The sequence below is a fragment of the Dysidea avara genome, chromosome 7 (assembly GCF_963678975.1).
Source record: "Dysidea avara chromosome 7, odDysAvar1.4, whole genome shotgun sequence".
Lineage (NCBI taxonomy): Eukaryota > Metazoa > Porifera > Demospongiae > Dictyoceratida > Dysideidae > Dysidea > Dysidea avara.
The window spans coordinates 30575751-30592736 of NC_089278.1; the positions used below are offsets into that span (position 1 = coordinate 30575751).

General features: G+C 36.8%; 2 long non-coding RNA genes across 3 annotated transcripts; one reads left to right on the forward strand and one right to left on the reverse strand.

Moving 5' to 3' along the window:
• Positions 1 to 718: 718 nt before the first annotated feature.
• Positions 719 to 4841, forward strand: LOC136260745 (uncharacterized). Its single transcript, XR_010703647.1, has 2 exons — positions 719 to 3823; positions 3868 to 4841. It is a non-coding gene; the product is annotated as an uncharacterized lncRNA (long non-coding RNA).
• Positions 4842 to 13528: 8687 nt separating this feature from the next.
• LOC136261902 (uncharacterized) lies at positions 13529 to 16549 on the reverse strand. Of its 2 annotated transcripts, none has more exons than XR_010704045.1 (3): positions 16309 to 16549; positions 14288 to 15002; positions 13529 to 13851 (listed from the first exon to the last, which is right to left on the reverse strand). It is a non-coding gene; the product is annotated as an uncharacterized lncRNA (long non-coding RNA). The 2 variants fall into 2 exon arrangements; XR_010704046.1 differs by having other exon boundaries at positions 14663 to 15002; positions 16309 to 16540.
• Between the last annotated feature and the right edge of the window lie 437 nt (positions 16550 to 16986).

Consider the following 16986-nt stretch of genomic DNA (forward strand, 5'->3'; position numbering starts at 1 on the left):
GGGGGCGGTCATGGTGCATCCGTTGTTTTATTATTATTATTACTGAGCAGTCAGCCCTGCTGGTGTGCTCAGATTGTACCCAATCATATATAATGCAATTTACAATTAAAAATGATTGTTATCTAGTTCTAAAAGTGTCAGTATCTTCAACTTCAATGATGTCTGTCGGTAGCAAATTCCAATCATTTATTGTTTTTGAAAAGTAACTATTTAAGTAAGATGTAGTAGATGAGTTGAGTAGGATGAAATGTAGTGGATGGTATTGTCTTGTTGATCGTGTTGATGGTAAGTAGTATGGATGAAATGTAAGTGATAATTGGCGGTAGAATACCTTGTGCAATGTTTGCAATCTAGATAGTTTGCGACGGGTTTGGAAAGTTGACCATGATAGCTGATCTGTTGTAATATGGTAGCTGTCCCATCCTGTTCTCCACCCACCCACCCCATGCTGTATCCATTTTATTATGGTAGCCTGAAATAAATTAGCAGGGACACTGCATGCATTATATATCATATATATATAATCTGTGATTATACCAAGTGTTCAGATTACTGATGCAGGTTCCACCCAACCCACTTAGTCCAGTACTCTCAATGTAATACATGAGCTAGCTATGTATATATTAGTGCAGCTATATTAATGTGTAATAGTTATGTCTCTAACATAAGACATGGACTCATCTAAGGTACATACCGGCAGATGCATAACAAGGTAAGTAAATGAGATAATAATGTACATACTGCAGATATCAGCATATCATTATGTGAAGTATGGAAGCTGTAAAATGTATTTCTTACTAACCCACTCCATGATGTATAGTTGTGTAACATCTGGTATGGCTGTGAAAATTTCTTTGGTTTCCTAAATAGAAAAATAGCAAGTGGCAGCTATATAGCTGCTGATTATCAAGATATGCGGTAGTGTTTTGGTCTGACAGTTCACACCCCTTCACAGAGAGAGAGTCTGGCATTCAAATTGTAGTGTGTTAAACCAAGTAATAACTATCAGGCCACTTCAAGTAAATTCATTGTTTCCCATTTCATTAACCTCAAAAATGCAGGTGGACAGGAACAAGAGAAGGGCCAGGGGGTGGCCCCTCTCAGATCTGTCCATAAACTATACTATACATGTATAATGTGATGAAAAGCCAACAATCGTCTGCCACCTTTGATAATGATACATGGAATTCTGAATTTCTATAATATAGACGTGTTTTATAGTATAGTGATTTCAATTCAAGAATACAAACCAACAGTGCATTGTTGACTTGCTCAAACTATTACTTCAGTGTATTCTGAGTATTTCAAAAATTAGTTTGGTACTTGTGCCAACAACTTGCATTAGTGGGCATAATTCCGACACAAGGATATAACAGAAGGAAAAAATATTTTCCAATAACCAGGCTTCATACATCTGAATTTCCTGTTGTCTAATATTCCCTGTGGGTAACACCCACTTGCATATCTTGTCGATGATGTAGAGCTACCACCAAACAACAGGTGCAGACAAATTTATAGGCTTCTCGCCCATGCAAGAAAACCACATGAGTTTATGCAATGAATCAAGCTTTCCAGTGACGGTCTTTCATTGGAAAAATTCCTAAATATTTCTCTCTTAGGTGATCTCTTCAACTTTGCTTACAGAGTGTGCTGTTTGGCTGGTATCTGGATGGCCTGTGGATTAAGTCATGCTTAAGTCTTCTTCATTTAATTGTTTATTCCTTAATTGTCACTCGGCCTGGTGTTTGTTTTTTTTTATTAGGATATGGCCATGGGTAATGTATAAGCACCATATATGGGCTTGGTTTACTGTACGAACTAGTCAGTGACTAACTTTATGATGATAATAAAACTATATATACATGTGCAATTATGCAGCATTCCTCACGATTGCATATTAAAACTAAGTAAATCACAGTTTTAAAGCAATCCAAAACATTATTGCTGTTGACCGGTAAAATGGTACACTATCATTCTATTATATGAGTTGGCATTACATATCATATACATACTAGCAAGACTAGAAGATCAGTTTTTCCTTGACACTTCCTAAACAACAACCTTACAGTAGCTATGCGATTTTTGTTAGGGAACACTGAAACATCCATGTCATAAAATTCCTATCACATTTTGTAACTGAGAAATATTTCCTTAAAGTTAGTTACTAACATATACTCAGAAGTTATCTCACAATCTATTACGAGTTTACGATACATAAGCTTTAATGGAAATCTTATGAAAGCTCTCATCATGCAGTCTTTAGTAAACCTGTAGATATAGATTTCTTTAGCAAGAAGTATCAGGCAACTATAATGTTTTGGTGTGCAGTGTTCTCGTAGTTTGTTGCATACTTTGTTATGTCTTCTGTTTTAGTACCTACAAAATATATATCAAGTAGGTGTATTGTATAGCATATTTACCACTATTTCCATTTCATTATCACTAACAGTAATAATGACATAACAATTATTGCCATACAGTATCCAAACATTTTGATAACAGCTTGTGTTTACATTCCGCTTGTAATAAAAATACATACTGAGTTTACTGTCTTGATATGACATGTTAATACATTCACTTGACATCAGGGTCACTTATTTTGGTAGATGATCATCTTGTGATGCATCATCAGTCTTGTCTATGTGTCTGTCACATGTTTTTTGTGCAGTCTGCCTTGTTTGGTATAAGGTTGTGTGATGCTTGAATGTATCACATCGTGCCCTATATATAACTACAATGCTGTGATACATTATACAACTTAATTTTTGTACCTTTTGCATGCATGCACCAGCTGTAGTGGTAAACGGCACATGTGTGACAATCCATTTATAGTGTCGACATGGCAATAATAGTAGCTTTGTTATTTTAACATAATTTACAATGCATGTAATTGAAGTTAACATCGTACATGCACATGGGCTGTTCTACTGGGTGTTTAGTCACTACAGTCACTACTAGTGTCTACTAGTAGTGACTGTAGTGACTAGTAGTTACTAGTAGTGACTGTAACTACTGGGCTGTAGTTACTAGTAGTGGCTGAGTAGTTACTAGTAGTGACTGTAATAACAACTCAGCCAACTCATAATTACAGTCACTACTAGTGTCTGTAATTATGAGTTGGCTGAGTTGTTATGTGACTAAGAAGGTCAGAGTACACTGAACGTATATGTAAACTTGCATGTAGTACTGTAGTTATGTAAGTAAAAATGACATAGTGGTGTATGACACACATACACTGCACACACTACACAAGCACATACACACAAACATGCACACATGCACCAAGAGTTTACAGTGAGGTAGGTACCAATGTATGCATGAGATCATATCTCCAAATCAACAGTGTTGTTATGGTAATTATAATGCTCCATAAACTGGCCATGCCAATTGCAATTATAAGTGATTGTTGTGGCTGTATATTGGATCAAGTTGCATGTGAGAACATAAAAAAAGAATTCGAAGCCTTGCTATCATAAATGTACTGCAAATAGAATTCCTACATATCCATTTTGTACCTATGCCAACTATATAGATCATATGGAAGTCAATCTGTGGCTGTTCATTGAAACACCTACCTGTAGCTATACTCAGTTCTCAAGTTATTATAGCGTATACTAAATTTCAGTTAAAGTCACAAATTATTAATGTGCATGTATGATTCACTCAGTTTTCAGCACCCTAAGTCCTACTGAATGTTTAGTTATGTGTAACTATTAGCAGCATGTGAACTATACATGTGTGGCAACCTGTCAGTAGTGGTGGTCCACAACTGCATAAATGTATTTACTTCATAAGAAAAACAACACGTTAGGAATCATGGCAGGTAGGTAGCTATATACCATACGAAAACCATATTAACTTTCTTAGGAAACAGGAAATGTTTATGTACACTGAAAGGAACTGATCTCACCCTGAGTAGGTGTAAAGCTGCTCCATTTAGTTCAGTATAAATACAGTGTCAAGATCACAGTTTTTAGTTCAAGTTTAAATTTACAGAAGTTTATGTATAATGTCCAAACCAAGTGAAGTTTACTCCAAACTCCAAGACATGGCTAAGGCAGTGGAAGATTTTCAACATAGCTCAACCTGTATAGTTGATACTGGTGCAACTAGGGATGGTAGAAGAAGGAGACTAAGAAAACAACAAGGAATTTCAGTTCACTCTACTACATCAGAAGATAATACTTCTAGTTCACAAAGAAGCATAGATATCCTCTGCCCTAATGTAGATTCAGGATGTGAATGGAGTGGCAGTCTTTGTAACATTGTTGATCACACAAACAAATGTCTATATAATTCATCTCCCAATACAAGTGAAGCTGTTGTAGCACCAATGATTATTATGATGAGTGAGTTTGAACATAAGATAATGAACAATGAACAGTGGTACTCTCCTGTTTTCTGTACACATGAACAAGGATATCAGTTCAGGTTAAGAGTGGATGCTAATGGATGGTGTAGTGGTGATGCTGTAGCAGTAGTGGTCTCCCTAGTGAAGGGTGATCATGATGATGAACTTGAGTGGCCATTTCAAGGAGTAATCACAGTACAGATTTTAAATCACATTAAAAGATCAGAACACTCAATGGTAAAGGAGTTTGTGTTCAAAGATGGTGGATATGAATGTCAACAAGTCATAGATGAGACAGAACCAGAGTTTGGTTGTTGGTGTGACAGATTCATCACACACAGTGCACTACAATATAATCCAGTCAAGAAAAGCCAGTACTTAAAAGATGACTCTTTATTCTTTTTAATTAATTACAAACCAATATTATGATACACTCATTTGTCATATAATTGTAAGTTTGATATGTAATTACAAATAGAGTATAAACTGATACATGTGATTTAAGTAGTGGTGGTGCGGTATGCGTGTAGTGCACAAGGTGTGCGTGCAAACAAAATACTTCCATATTCCTACAATGCACTATACATAACTAGTAGTCTTTTAACATATACAGCAATATGACTTATCAATGAAGAGATTGGATATAGTCGGATAAACCGTACTTAATTGACCAGGCCTACAAATAGCGAGACACAATTTACACTTTATCACATTACAGGTCATATATATCGCATAATCAAAATAGAATTTTCTGTATTCAGTAACATGCATGATGATAGCCTAAAGGCATGAAAGTCATAACAGTTACACAAAACTTATGCGCCCACAAAAACTGCCTAATTCTTCAATGTAATGTGGTTAGACATTGAGTAGCAGGTAAGTTGTGTGTGTATCATATATAACTACATTGTTTACTATCACCATAAGAAGCACTGAAATTAGTGTATATACATGTAGCAGGAGTATTTTCCAATTACATACATTGCTGTGTTAAAGAATCAGTTATACAGTGCTTAGTTATATAGCTTCATGTATCTGTGTTAATGCATGTGTTTGCATGGATACTCACTATAGTTGTTTACTATCTTGCAGCCATGTCGGTGGACCCTGATATATACTTACCACACACACATATGATATAATGCAACATTCATGACTTGTATAAATGTAACATCAGAAGTATTACAGTGGTAAGTATTGTCATTTGTAATGGACAAGTTCTAGAAAGGTAGGCATGCATGTCTTGTATACATAATAACATGTCATGCATTCAATTGATGCAATTCTATACTACTGTAAGGCAGTGTCATTTCAATACATGATCACACTATGTCATCAGTCATGATCATATCTGTGCCTTTCACATGTCTTTTATGTTTGCCTTGCTTGTTATAAAGTTGCATAGTGTTTCCAGCATATCATATCATACCTGTACGCATACGTACATGCAATATAGAACATTGTTGTATATTTTGTAATCACTATTTTAAAGTATAGTGACAGTTTTATATGTGAATGAAAGTTTCTCATAGCTACTTGTGTAATATGCATATATACACACATGCTATAGATATCTAAGCATGGCTAATAGTGGGTGATATTAGCATAATATAGTAAGGTATGGTATAACTTTATATACACAAGGACCAAACTTGGCAGGAAAGATCCCTGATGTAATAGTATAATAGGCTTAGCTGTCAGCTAAAATAGAATCCATGATGGTGTATATCTTGTACATTCAGTTTCTATCAGCACAACAAAAACATAGCTGTAAGAGTGTCCATTCATAGGTACTAGGTTATGTTTCAGTTCGTAACGCATAAATGACTGTCAGACATGCACTAAATTAGCAATGGTGGATAGTTGCAATGGTTTCAGCTGAAACCCCATCTGAAAATAGTGCGCGCGCCCCAAATTTATTTACGATTCGGGTAGGTGATAAAATCATCAAGAGTTATATTTGGTGTATTATATCGGGACTTTCTACTGGCCAAACTTCAAAGATTTACCTTTGAAATACGATTACGGCATTTAAGCGTGTTAAGTGCCTCTAAAATAATTATCATTTTAATGAATAGTAAGTGCTAAAACTTTTTACAAAGGCCTGGAATGGTAAGATTCAATTGTTGTGGAGTGATTTTTACTGATTCATTGCCAGCTACTCTATAGATCTAGCTATGTAGCTATCAAGACTAGCTGAGTTAAAATTCAACCTAACCGCAGCCCCAGCTGAACTATATACACTTGGATCACAGTATATTGAAAGCTTCCTGAACCTGAAACCCCCTCTGAAAATTTCTAGATCCGCCACTGCTAAAAGGTATATTTAGATATGAATGCTTGTAACTGCTGTAGCTATATCTATAAGGCTGTTGCTATTGTTCCGGCAGTCACGTGAATAAAAATAAAACTTAGACAAAACAAAGGGTCCTTGAACAAAAAAAAGAAATACAAAATCCTTGATCGGGAATCGAACCCGGGACCTCCAGTACTTGAGCCCAGAGTCAGCTACCCAACTCCCTTAGTTTCTACCTTATATGTCTCCGAGTAGAATAACTTCTATATAGATTGAAGATAAAGGTGAAGAAGAAACCAAAGCTGAACCTGACCCTAACCCTAACGTTAATACTACTTTCAGTGTTGGGAATAACACGTTACTAAAATAACGTGTTACATAATAGTTATTACAGTTTGTGATTTCAAGTAATATAATGCGTTAGTATTCATAGTCTAGTAATATAACTTAAGTTACTTTCAAGGGACCTATTGTTTGTTATATTAGTAACGAAAGTAATGTGTTATTACATAACGCTTTACTATTACAGTTCATTAGCGACGTGTAACGGTATTCATAACACATTAGCAGGTCCATTACTAACCAATTAGTGCTACTCAACAGCTTAGTGGCTGCAATAATCTATAGCTACTGTTCTGATCCCCTATAATAAAATTATCCACACCTCAGACAACTGGTCACGTGATTTTCCAGCAATGTTTAGGTATGGCTGAAGTGGTAAAAACAATAAGCACCTCTACACAGGTGCAAGAAGCCAGTAGCTATTATAGGAGTGTTTACTATATGCTAGCTCAGTAACTAACATGCAAGGTGTAAAGGAAAGGTGAATGGTCAGAGCAAAAGTAACTTAATGTAATATATTAAGTTACTTTTAATTTGGAGTAATATGTAACTAACTTATTACATTGTCCAAAAGTAAAGAGTAATATGTAATATGTGACTGGGCCTGCGATAATAGGGCACGTGGGCACAAACTACACCACACCACATAACTTCCCATATCTCAGTAGTGGGATAAAATAGTTTCATTCTGTAACTTATATTGTAAAGCCAACTAAATGCTTAATAAGTGCTGAACATTTCATGGCCAAACAATAATAGAATACGAAGTTATCACACATCAAAGTTTGAAAAAGTAGGTAATTTTTATGTGCCCACATGCCCTATTTTCGCAGGCCCAGTCACATATATTACATTGACAAAGTAACTTTCCTAGATACGTCCCCTAAAGTCGAATACTCAGGACAACCTACTAGACGCACTAAAGTTGAATACTCGGGGCATAGCATACAACTAGTGTGCTTGATAGTGAGAAAAATCTGCCGGAACAATAGCCATGACAAAATATTTCTGGCTGCTGGAACAATAGCAACTTCGTATCTTATCTATAAACTGAAGAAATTTCAAACCACAAGCAATTAAAGTATATTTTATTATTACTAGGATCGCGTCACATACAACCAAGTAAATACACCAATGCGGCAACCTACCAATGGGACATGCACAAAAAGTGCTGCTATAGCCAGTGGAAATGATACACATACATAGGCAAGCAGTTTAACTGGTATCTGAAAATCACAACACTACAATTTTGAATTAAAATTTGACATACACAAAAGCAAGTGTGCCAGTGATAATATATTATGGCGTATTAATTACAGACCCTATTGCCACTGGCAGCCAAGACCAGTACATCAGCGGTGTGGCTGAGGGGTAGGTAATGAGCCAAAATCATCTACGAAATTTCAACTATTGAAATATGTTTGCCCATATTTCATCTTTCAAGAACATTTTGATTCATATTTCTCCATAAATTTCATTAATTCCAAAATTTAAAAATCCGTAAAATTCAGTAATTTTTTTTAATTTATGAAATCCATAATTTTAGATTTCCATAAAATTCTGTAAATTCTTGTTACATTTGTTCAATCGTCAACTTTCATCTTTCAAATCTACAAAATTTCAGGCAATATTTCATCTTTCAGAAATAATTTTTGAGGTGACCTACAAAATTTCAAGTCGTTACCTACCTCTTGGGTGTGGAAAAGTGATGTGTACACACTATTGCATATGCATTCACAACATACCAGGAGATATTTACAGCACAGCTAGTGTCAGTGCCCAGGAAAAGACATTAATACAGAACAAGCAAATTATGGTAATAAGCAAACGATATTGTTGCATGATAATATATACTTGTTCTTTAGCTACACAGAGCGCGTCCACTGGCAGCTGGCATGGTGACTTGAGACTAGTGTGCCAGCTGGCAAACCAAATGGGCAGTAGTTTGTTTAGATCACTGTTTGAATCCGCCTGGTCAATTAACTGCTTTGTAGTAGGCGTCATGTGCTAGCTGTTTTGATCAGCGTTAAATAGAATTGTTGTACCGTTTCTATCACCTCCACAAAAACACCTGCCTGTTATATGATTGCCTCTTCGTTTAACATGGATTCTATTCCCGGTGAGTGCGAAGCCTTAGGCCTTGTAGTTTTCTCAAACATTATTTATAACGTAATTTTAACCGTATTTCTCAGTAATTGGTTGTATAGCTAGAGCTTTTCAGTGACCAGCACTGAAAGTCTACAGCAACTTGTGTTGCATCCTTTGAATTACCTAACCTAATAAACTTGAAGACTTTATAGACAACTTAACCAGCTAACAAGGTGAAACAGAAAATGGGCAAAAGGGAAAAAAATCTCTCCAATCCCAGGATTTATTAAGCGTTTCAGTTTCATGGATACTAAAGGGAAATAGCAACACAAGTGCATAAATGTATCTAGCTAGCTATATGCTACGCTGCTGTTCCTGCAGCTTATTTCACTAGCCTAATGCCATTGCATGAATGATATAGAAGCTAGAAATTAAAGCTAATTTATTACACCTCCTTGTCTTGGTCTCTTCAATTTAACTCATCTGTACTTGTACACATTCTAAAACTGACTTTGACCAAGCTCGGTCTTATTTATGGAGTTGTGACTTTTACCCCTGCCTTAGCACTGATGATATTGAATTCATATGGACTTATATCAAAGCTGCAATCACAACTGCTATTGATTTATCTACTCCAAGGGTCAAGCTTCGTTCTAAGGAATATCCTAAGTGGTCCACATCTGAAACCAGACACCTCTCTAACTGTACACGAACCTTACGCAGAAGGGTTAAAACCCATCCTACTGACGCCAACCAATCTAAACTTACTCTATATGAATCTCACCTTAGAGAAAAACTTCTTTCAGCTAAGCAAGAGTATGAATTTAAGCTAGTTCAACAATTTGCAGGCTGTAAGAATGGCAAAATTTATAAGTATATGAACAGTTTACTTAATCATTCTTCTCTTCCAACTATAATGTATCATAAAGATTTGTCTGTTGCAACTGACCCTGAAAAAGCAGAAGCCTTCAATTCATATTTCTTCTCAGTTTATACAACGTCAGATTTTATTCTTCCTCCAAATGAGGACCTAACTCATCCAGCAACATGTATCAGTGATATTACCATCTCACCTACAGATGTGCTGCAATCATTAACTGGTTTAAACCCCTCTAAAGCCAAAGGCTTTGATGGAATAGGTCCAAAAATTCTCAGAGAATGTGCTCACTCATTGTATATCCCTCTACATCATCTTTTCACCCAAAGTTTGGGGAATCACAGTATTCCACAAGAATGGAAAATACATCAAATTGTACCTACTTACAAGAGTGGCGACAAACAATGTATCCGAAATTACCGACCGATTTCCTTATTATGTTGTGTGTCCAAAGTACTAGAACGACTTGTGTATGATAAGATCAGTGATTTTGTTGTTTCGTCAATCTCTCCAGCTCAATTTGGCTTTCTTCCTAACCGTTCTTGTCTTCAACAACTCCTGCTATTTCTCAATTTTATTACCTCCACTCCTAAAGCATGTGTTGATGTCATTTATTTAGATTTCCGTAAAGCGTTCGACAGTGTTCCACACAAAGAACTGCTTTTTAAACTTTATAGTCTGGGAATTACTGGTAATATTTGGAAGTGGATTGAGGAATATCTTACTGGGAGGAAGCAATGTGTATCCATAAATAACAACTTATCTGGCTACCTTCCTGTCACATCTGGGGTACCGCAGGGAAGCATTTTGGGACCATTGTTCTTCATTGCTTATATTAATGACATATCTCAATATATATCCTTCTCAAAGTTATTCTTATTTGCAGACGACGCCAAGCTTACCAAAATTATTAACTCTCTTCAGGACAATAAATCCCTCCAAGAAGACCTCTGCTCATTTATTACCTGGAGCTCACATTGGAACCTTTTCATTAATTATGATAAAACATTTTTACTCCGATTATTCTCATCGTATTTGGCTCATGAATTCACCTATGAATCCCCCAACAGCTCATCCATAAACATTGTCACTTCTCAGAAAGATCTAGGTATTTACATCAGTAGTGACCTTTCATGGACTCACCATCACAATACTATAATCGCTAAGGCCTACAAGATGTTAGGACTCCTGAGGCGCACATTTGGTGCCTTTCACTCCATTACAACTAAGAAACAACTATATTTGACGCTTGTTTGCTCTCAGTTAACCTACTGTTCACAACTCTGGAGACCACAGTTAACTAAAGATATTATTTCCTTTGAAAGGGTTCAAAGACACGCTACAAAGTTCATTCTAAATGATTACGATTCTGATTATAAGTCTCGTTTAATTACCTTAAATGTACTTCCATTGATGATGAGATATGAACTAGCTGATATTTTATTTTTTATTAAAAGTCTCAAGAATCCTACTGCAAATTTCAACATTACTGACTTTGTGATTTTCTCCTGCAGTTCAACCAGATCTTCTACCCACAATAAATTACAACATGTTAGACAATTTAACAACCGTGACAGACATTTTTATTTTTGTAGACTACCTCGTTTGTGGAATTCTCTTCCCCCGTTAAACATTGAATCTTCAGTTGCTTCTCTTAAACGTCAACTAAAATCAATATTTTATAATCACTTCTTAGAAAATTTTGATTCTTCTAACCCTTGTACATATCATTACTCATGTCCTTGCTGTAAATGTATGCATACACCGCACACACCCCTATATAATTAATTGTAATTACACCTACTTTTAGTTTTAAACTTTTTAGGCTACTACCTATGCTAGTAGACCTTCAGTGTATTCCTAACTAATTTCCGTCTTTGTAATCATATCCCTATTTGTATCGTACACTGTAAAGCATTATAATAAAAATAATAATAATAATAATAACAACTCTTTGTACTCCAGCCTGACTCTTGAGATAATCGTATGGCTTAATTCAGCCACCAATTGTAATTTTTCACCTCCAACTGACTTATAAATTAACACAACAAAAGAAATCTGTGCTGTAGCTGGCAATGAATCAGTAAAAATCACTCCACAACAGTTGAATTTTACCATTCCAGGTCTTTGTAAAAAATTTTAGCACTTACTACTCATTAAAATGAGAATTAATTTTAGAGGTACTTAACATGCTTAAACGCCATAGTCATATTTTCACTGATTTCAAAGGCAAATGTATGAAGCTTGGCCTGTAGAAAGTCCCAAGATAATATACTAAATATAACTCTTGGTAATTTTATCACCTACCCGAATCATAAATAAATTTGGGGTGCGTGCACTATTTTCAGAGAAGGGGTTTTAGCTGAAATCATTGCAACCCCCTGTATCCACCACTGCCTAAGGAAATTTTGGGTGGGCACGTGCCCACCCAGGCCCACCCTTGGCTACACCACTGGTAGGCATTTCAGACCGATTTTTAAATTTTGGAAAAACAGGCTTTTTATATGCTCAATAGATAGAGTATTGATTGTCGATCTCAGAAATATATAGTTTGTTGGGTTGGAATTAGCTACTTTGGCATGCACAGTGCTTAAAAACTGAAAAAAGGTACATTTTTTCTCCAGGGCTCCCCATCAAGACTCACGGTAGTGAGTCGCGCGGCCAGTAAAGCAGAAACGCGCGCCGCAGACAATAAATGACGCGACCACTACGTGAGGATTTTACAGGAACGAACGTTGTCAAATTCGGCCTTCCTGTAACTCACCCGCCACTTACGCTATCCCTCTGAAACTCTAGGGTTGAACTCATCGTGTCACTAGTAACTACCACACAAGCAGTGAAGCAAATCCATGCCGATTGTTTCGTGATCGAGATTGCCGACATCAAAGGGGAAGTTTCATTTTTTTTTATTTTTTTATTTTTTTTTTTTATCGCATGCGGTTAGACGCAACCGCATGTGTATGCCTTGCGTTCCTTTGTGCATTCCAAACATTGATTGCCCTGCTATCGCTTCAGTATTCACTCAATCGCCTCAAGATTCACATCATCGATTTCACCATACATGATTACCCTACAGTCTTAACTTCAGCACCAAACGAAGTTTCAGTCGTCCTCAGTCGACCTAGAGGCCAAATACAAATCCCAGATTGTTGTTTTCCGCAATACTCGCTTGGCATGTAGGGCAATGTATCTTTAACTGTTCTAAAAGTTTCGTTCAGATTGAAACATTTGTTTTCGAGAATGGCTAGTTTGAAATTTGAATTTAGTCGCCCCCACGTAATTTGCTCTCTAAGAATTTTACTCGGAATTTAAAGAATGACGCAAAGCACAACTGCGGTAACTGGGTATTGATGAACTGGCACTCTATGTAGTTAATCAGTGCATATAGCCACAAAGAAGTGTGCTGCCATAGATTATAGTCCACAGATATAATCTATGGTGCTACATACCATCGTTCGTTTTTAAATTTGAATTTAGTCGCCCCCACCGTGACGTAATTTGTCCTCTAAGGGAGCGGCTTAAAGAATGACACAGAGTACAACTGTGGTTACCAGTTGTGACACAAGCTGCGAGTAATTAGCACATGTAGCTAGCCAATTGTCACCATGCATTATTGCATTTTACAGCACCCCCACACAAAAATTACACATGTAATTACAACATACAGAGGACACATGAATACCAAACACTTTTCACAACAATAATGTAAGAATTGTACAATAATGACTGTAATATAATTGCTATGAAAATGTTTTCCAGTGGCCCGCCATGGTAGCAAGTCTCACATGACGGCATGTATATTCATCCAAACACAATGGGAGTAACAAGTAAGTATGATGACAAGTTGATATGACTCCATTTGTAGAATCCAGATGAGTGGGTGTTGCTCCAGTATGTCTAAACAGTTAACAAATATTCCTGTTATAAATACGTGCTAGAGTTGCAATATAATAGTATAGTACAGTGGAACCTGTGTTACGGTCACCTGGATTAAGCGGTCACCTCTGCATAACGGCCATGGACAAAAGGTCCCAAATATTTTCCCATACAAATGTATGCATTGTTGTCTGCATTAAGCGGTCACCTGTCTAACGCGTATAACGGCCAACCAAGAATTCGCCTATGAATCACTGTATACATAACTTTCTCCTTCATATAGCGGTCGCTACCTTTTATGGTGGCTTGTTAAGCCAACTGTCTGGCACCACGGCACCGTTTTAATTAATGCACAATTATCACGCTTCTGCCTTTCAATGAATACTATATAATCTATCAGGCTTCATTGCTTAAACGTATTCAATAGCTATAACCAACATTCATATAACAAGCTCACCTTGTCCTTTCTGTACTAAAATATTACTGCATTGCGGTTGGCGCGAGCCTCTTAATAATAATCACTCATTTATAACGGCCATAGCCACTAAAATGCTGCTGACCACCTTATACAGGTTTTCTCTATAACAGCCACCTGTATATAAAGGCCAGATATATCTGGTCCCAAGGTGACCATTATAGACAGGTTCCACTGTATTTAAATGCAACAATACATAGTCTCCATTGCATCACTATCAAACGACACTAAGTGGAGGATATTGTTGCATCTCTAGTATGTACACTCTATCAGTACAACCTGTCTTAATGGCCACCAGTATAGAAAGACAACCTCTCTTGAAAAGCCAATTCCAATTGAGAATTTATACACTGTTACCTGTTTATTGAGTGAAGGTGGCAATAAACAAGTTCCACCGTAATTTATACACGTGATGTGATCCTGTATATTCTGTCAGTGGATGAGATCCACTTGGCCAGGACAAAATGTGACTCAAATGTCCTGGATGATCCATACTCAACCCACTTATGACCCAGTGGCACAATGGAACTGAGTATAGAGAATACAATTATATTTATTTCTAAGATGTGTGGATGTGTGGACACATTACAACACATTACATGTACATACAAGACATGCTACGTACTGTTTTAGCAATTCAAGTCACCAAATTATGTACGGACCAGTCAACAATGCTTCATAGTGCCCATCAGTAAACCTGAAGAAAAGTTACGAAAAATAAAAATTCACATAAGTACAATGAAGCCTCATTAATATGGCCAGCTGTGGAACCAAAAAATTTGGCCTGAATAACAAGGTGGCCTTATTAATGAGGTCATAAAGTACTGCTTAGCTATATTTGGGATCTACTAGAGGTGGCCAATATAATGAGGTGGTCTTATTAAAGAGGTGACCACTAAGTGAGGTTTCACTGTACATACAGTTCACAATCACAATGGTGAACAATATTAATGGTTAACAATATACACTGAAACCTGCAGGTCACTTCTTGTGGAAGATTGCTCTCTACACTAAATGACACATTCAGAGATTGTATTTAGATGGATGATACAGTAACACATTGTGACTTCAATACTCGTGATGTGTCAATGCTAGGCAGCAACCATATACACGGCACTGCCAATGCACAACATCACACTTGCTCGCACACACAATTTCGCTCAAGATTTTAGAAATTGATAATTAAGAGGTGTGGAAACTAGCTGTTCGCTCGAAAGACTGTGTGGCAGCTGTTTTCCTTCTGTACAAGTGGCCACCAAGACAGGTCCACTGTGGATGAAAGCCAGGCATTAGATATTTGGTATTTTATGTGTTGAAGGCATTCCAGGGCTTCCGGTAGTCTCAAATCTCACCACAGTTTACCTCAGGCAGTGTTGTGGTCACCACTAAACCACCGGAATGCTGTGCTATGTTCATCTTATGCTTGGCTACTGTATTGTAGAACTGAAATGGATACTCTGAAAAATATATCCTATGGATAATGACTTCATCACTTTCTTCATCAGGAGCTTATAAGGACCAATAGTGAAACTTTTACACTTTGGGCTGACAGCCAACTGCCTAAGTCTTAAGCAGTGCCTTTGGTGCTCTAACAGATTGGCTGCCCCCTTGCTGCCAGCACTCACTGTCTCATACGCTGTCACACACTAAATCCATCTCTATAGCCAGTTAGAACAGCATGCTTCTTACCTTTTTTTAAGGCCGCAAAATGCAGCCACCTCTTTAAAAAGCTAAGTCAGAAATTTTTAGTCCCTACGGCCTGAATAATGACCAGTTTTCACTGTACTATTAGTGATTAGTGATCATGGAGGATTATTTATTAAGATACTAAGATATACAAACGCTACCTCTAAATATAGCAGTAAATTTTTTTACCCTGGTCCAATGTCTCGTAATAATTGTGAGAGACTCTACTGTGACAAATACATGTTTATCATGATATGTACTAATCGCCTTTTTACAATTAAGTTTTACAACACAAATACATGTATAGTTAAACTCACCAATTGTGACTAAATCCCTTCAACACGAAAAGACAAGTAATGAGACAACCTTGGAGACAACAGCCTCACAAGCCTATTCTTGTGCGCTTATTTAGTAGTAATATAAATTTTAAAGGCGTTTATTTACAACAGGACATAATTACGCGCCCTTCTATTGTCTCTGTACATACTTGCCTTTTCTTTACTATTCTCATTTCATTTCACAAGATCTCTTGGCAGGGACGTAGCTTCTTCACTTGAATCAGTCAATGCTTGAAGTAGATCGAGATACTCTAATAGAACATGACGTACAGTCACATTTCTACAAGTGCCATATTTTTATATTGTAAAGTCTGTAAGTAGCTAGTAATTTAAACTATACAATCCGATGTTAAGCAGAAGTTGTAACTATGCTAAATATTGATTGCTGTGTTACAGCTGTTTTGTGACTGCTCTAATAGAGTATCTTGATCGTTTTAATGCAGTACAAGATGAAAGGCAAAGTGTTATTAAGGGTTTACTAGTTAAAATGGGTGGTAGTTGACTGCAGTTGCATGCCACTAACAGGGCAGTCCAGAGAAATTAGAGAGCCCAGGGAAAAGAGTTAAAGAGGGGCCCAGGGGCAAGGAAGAGTCTAGATCCTGACTGCTCTATTAGAGTATATCGATCTTTCTTTAAACAGGTATTCAAGGAGCCCCT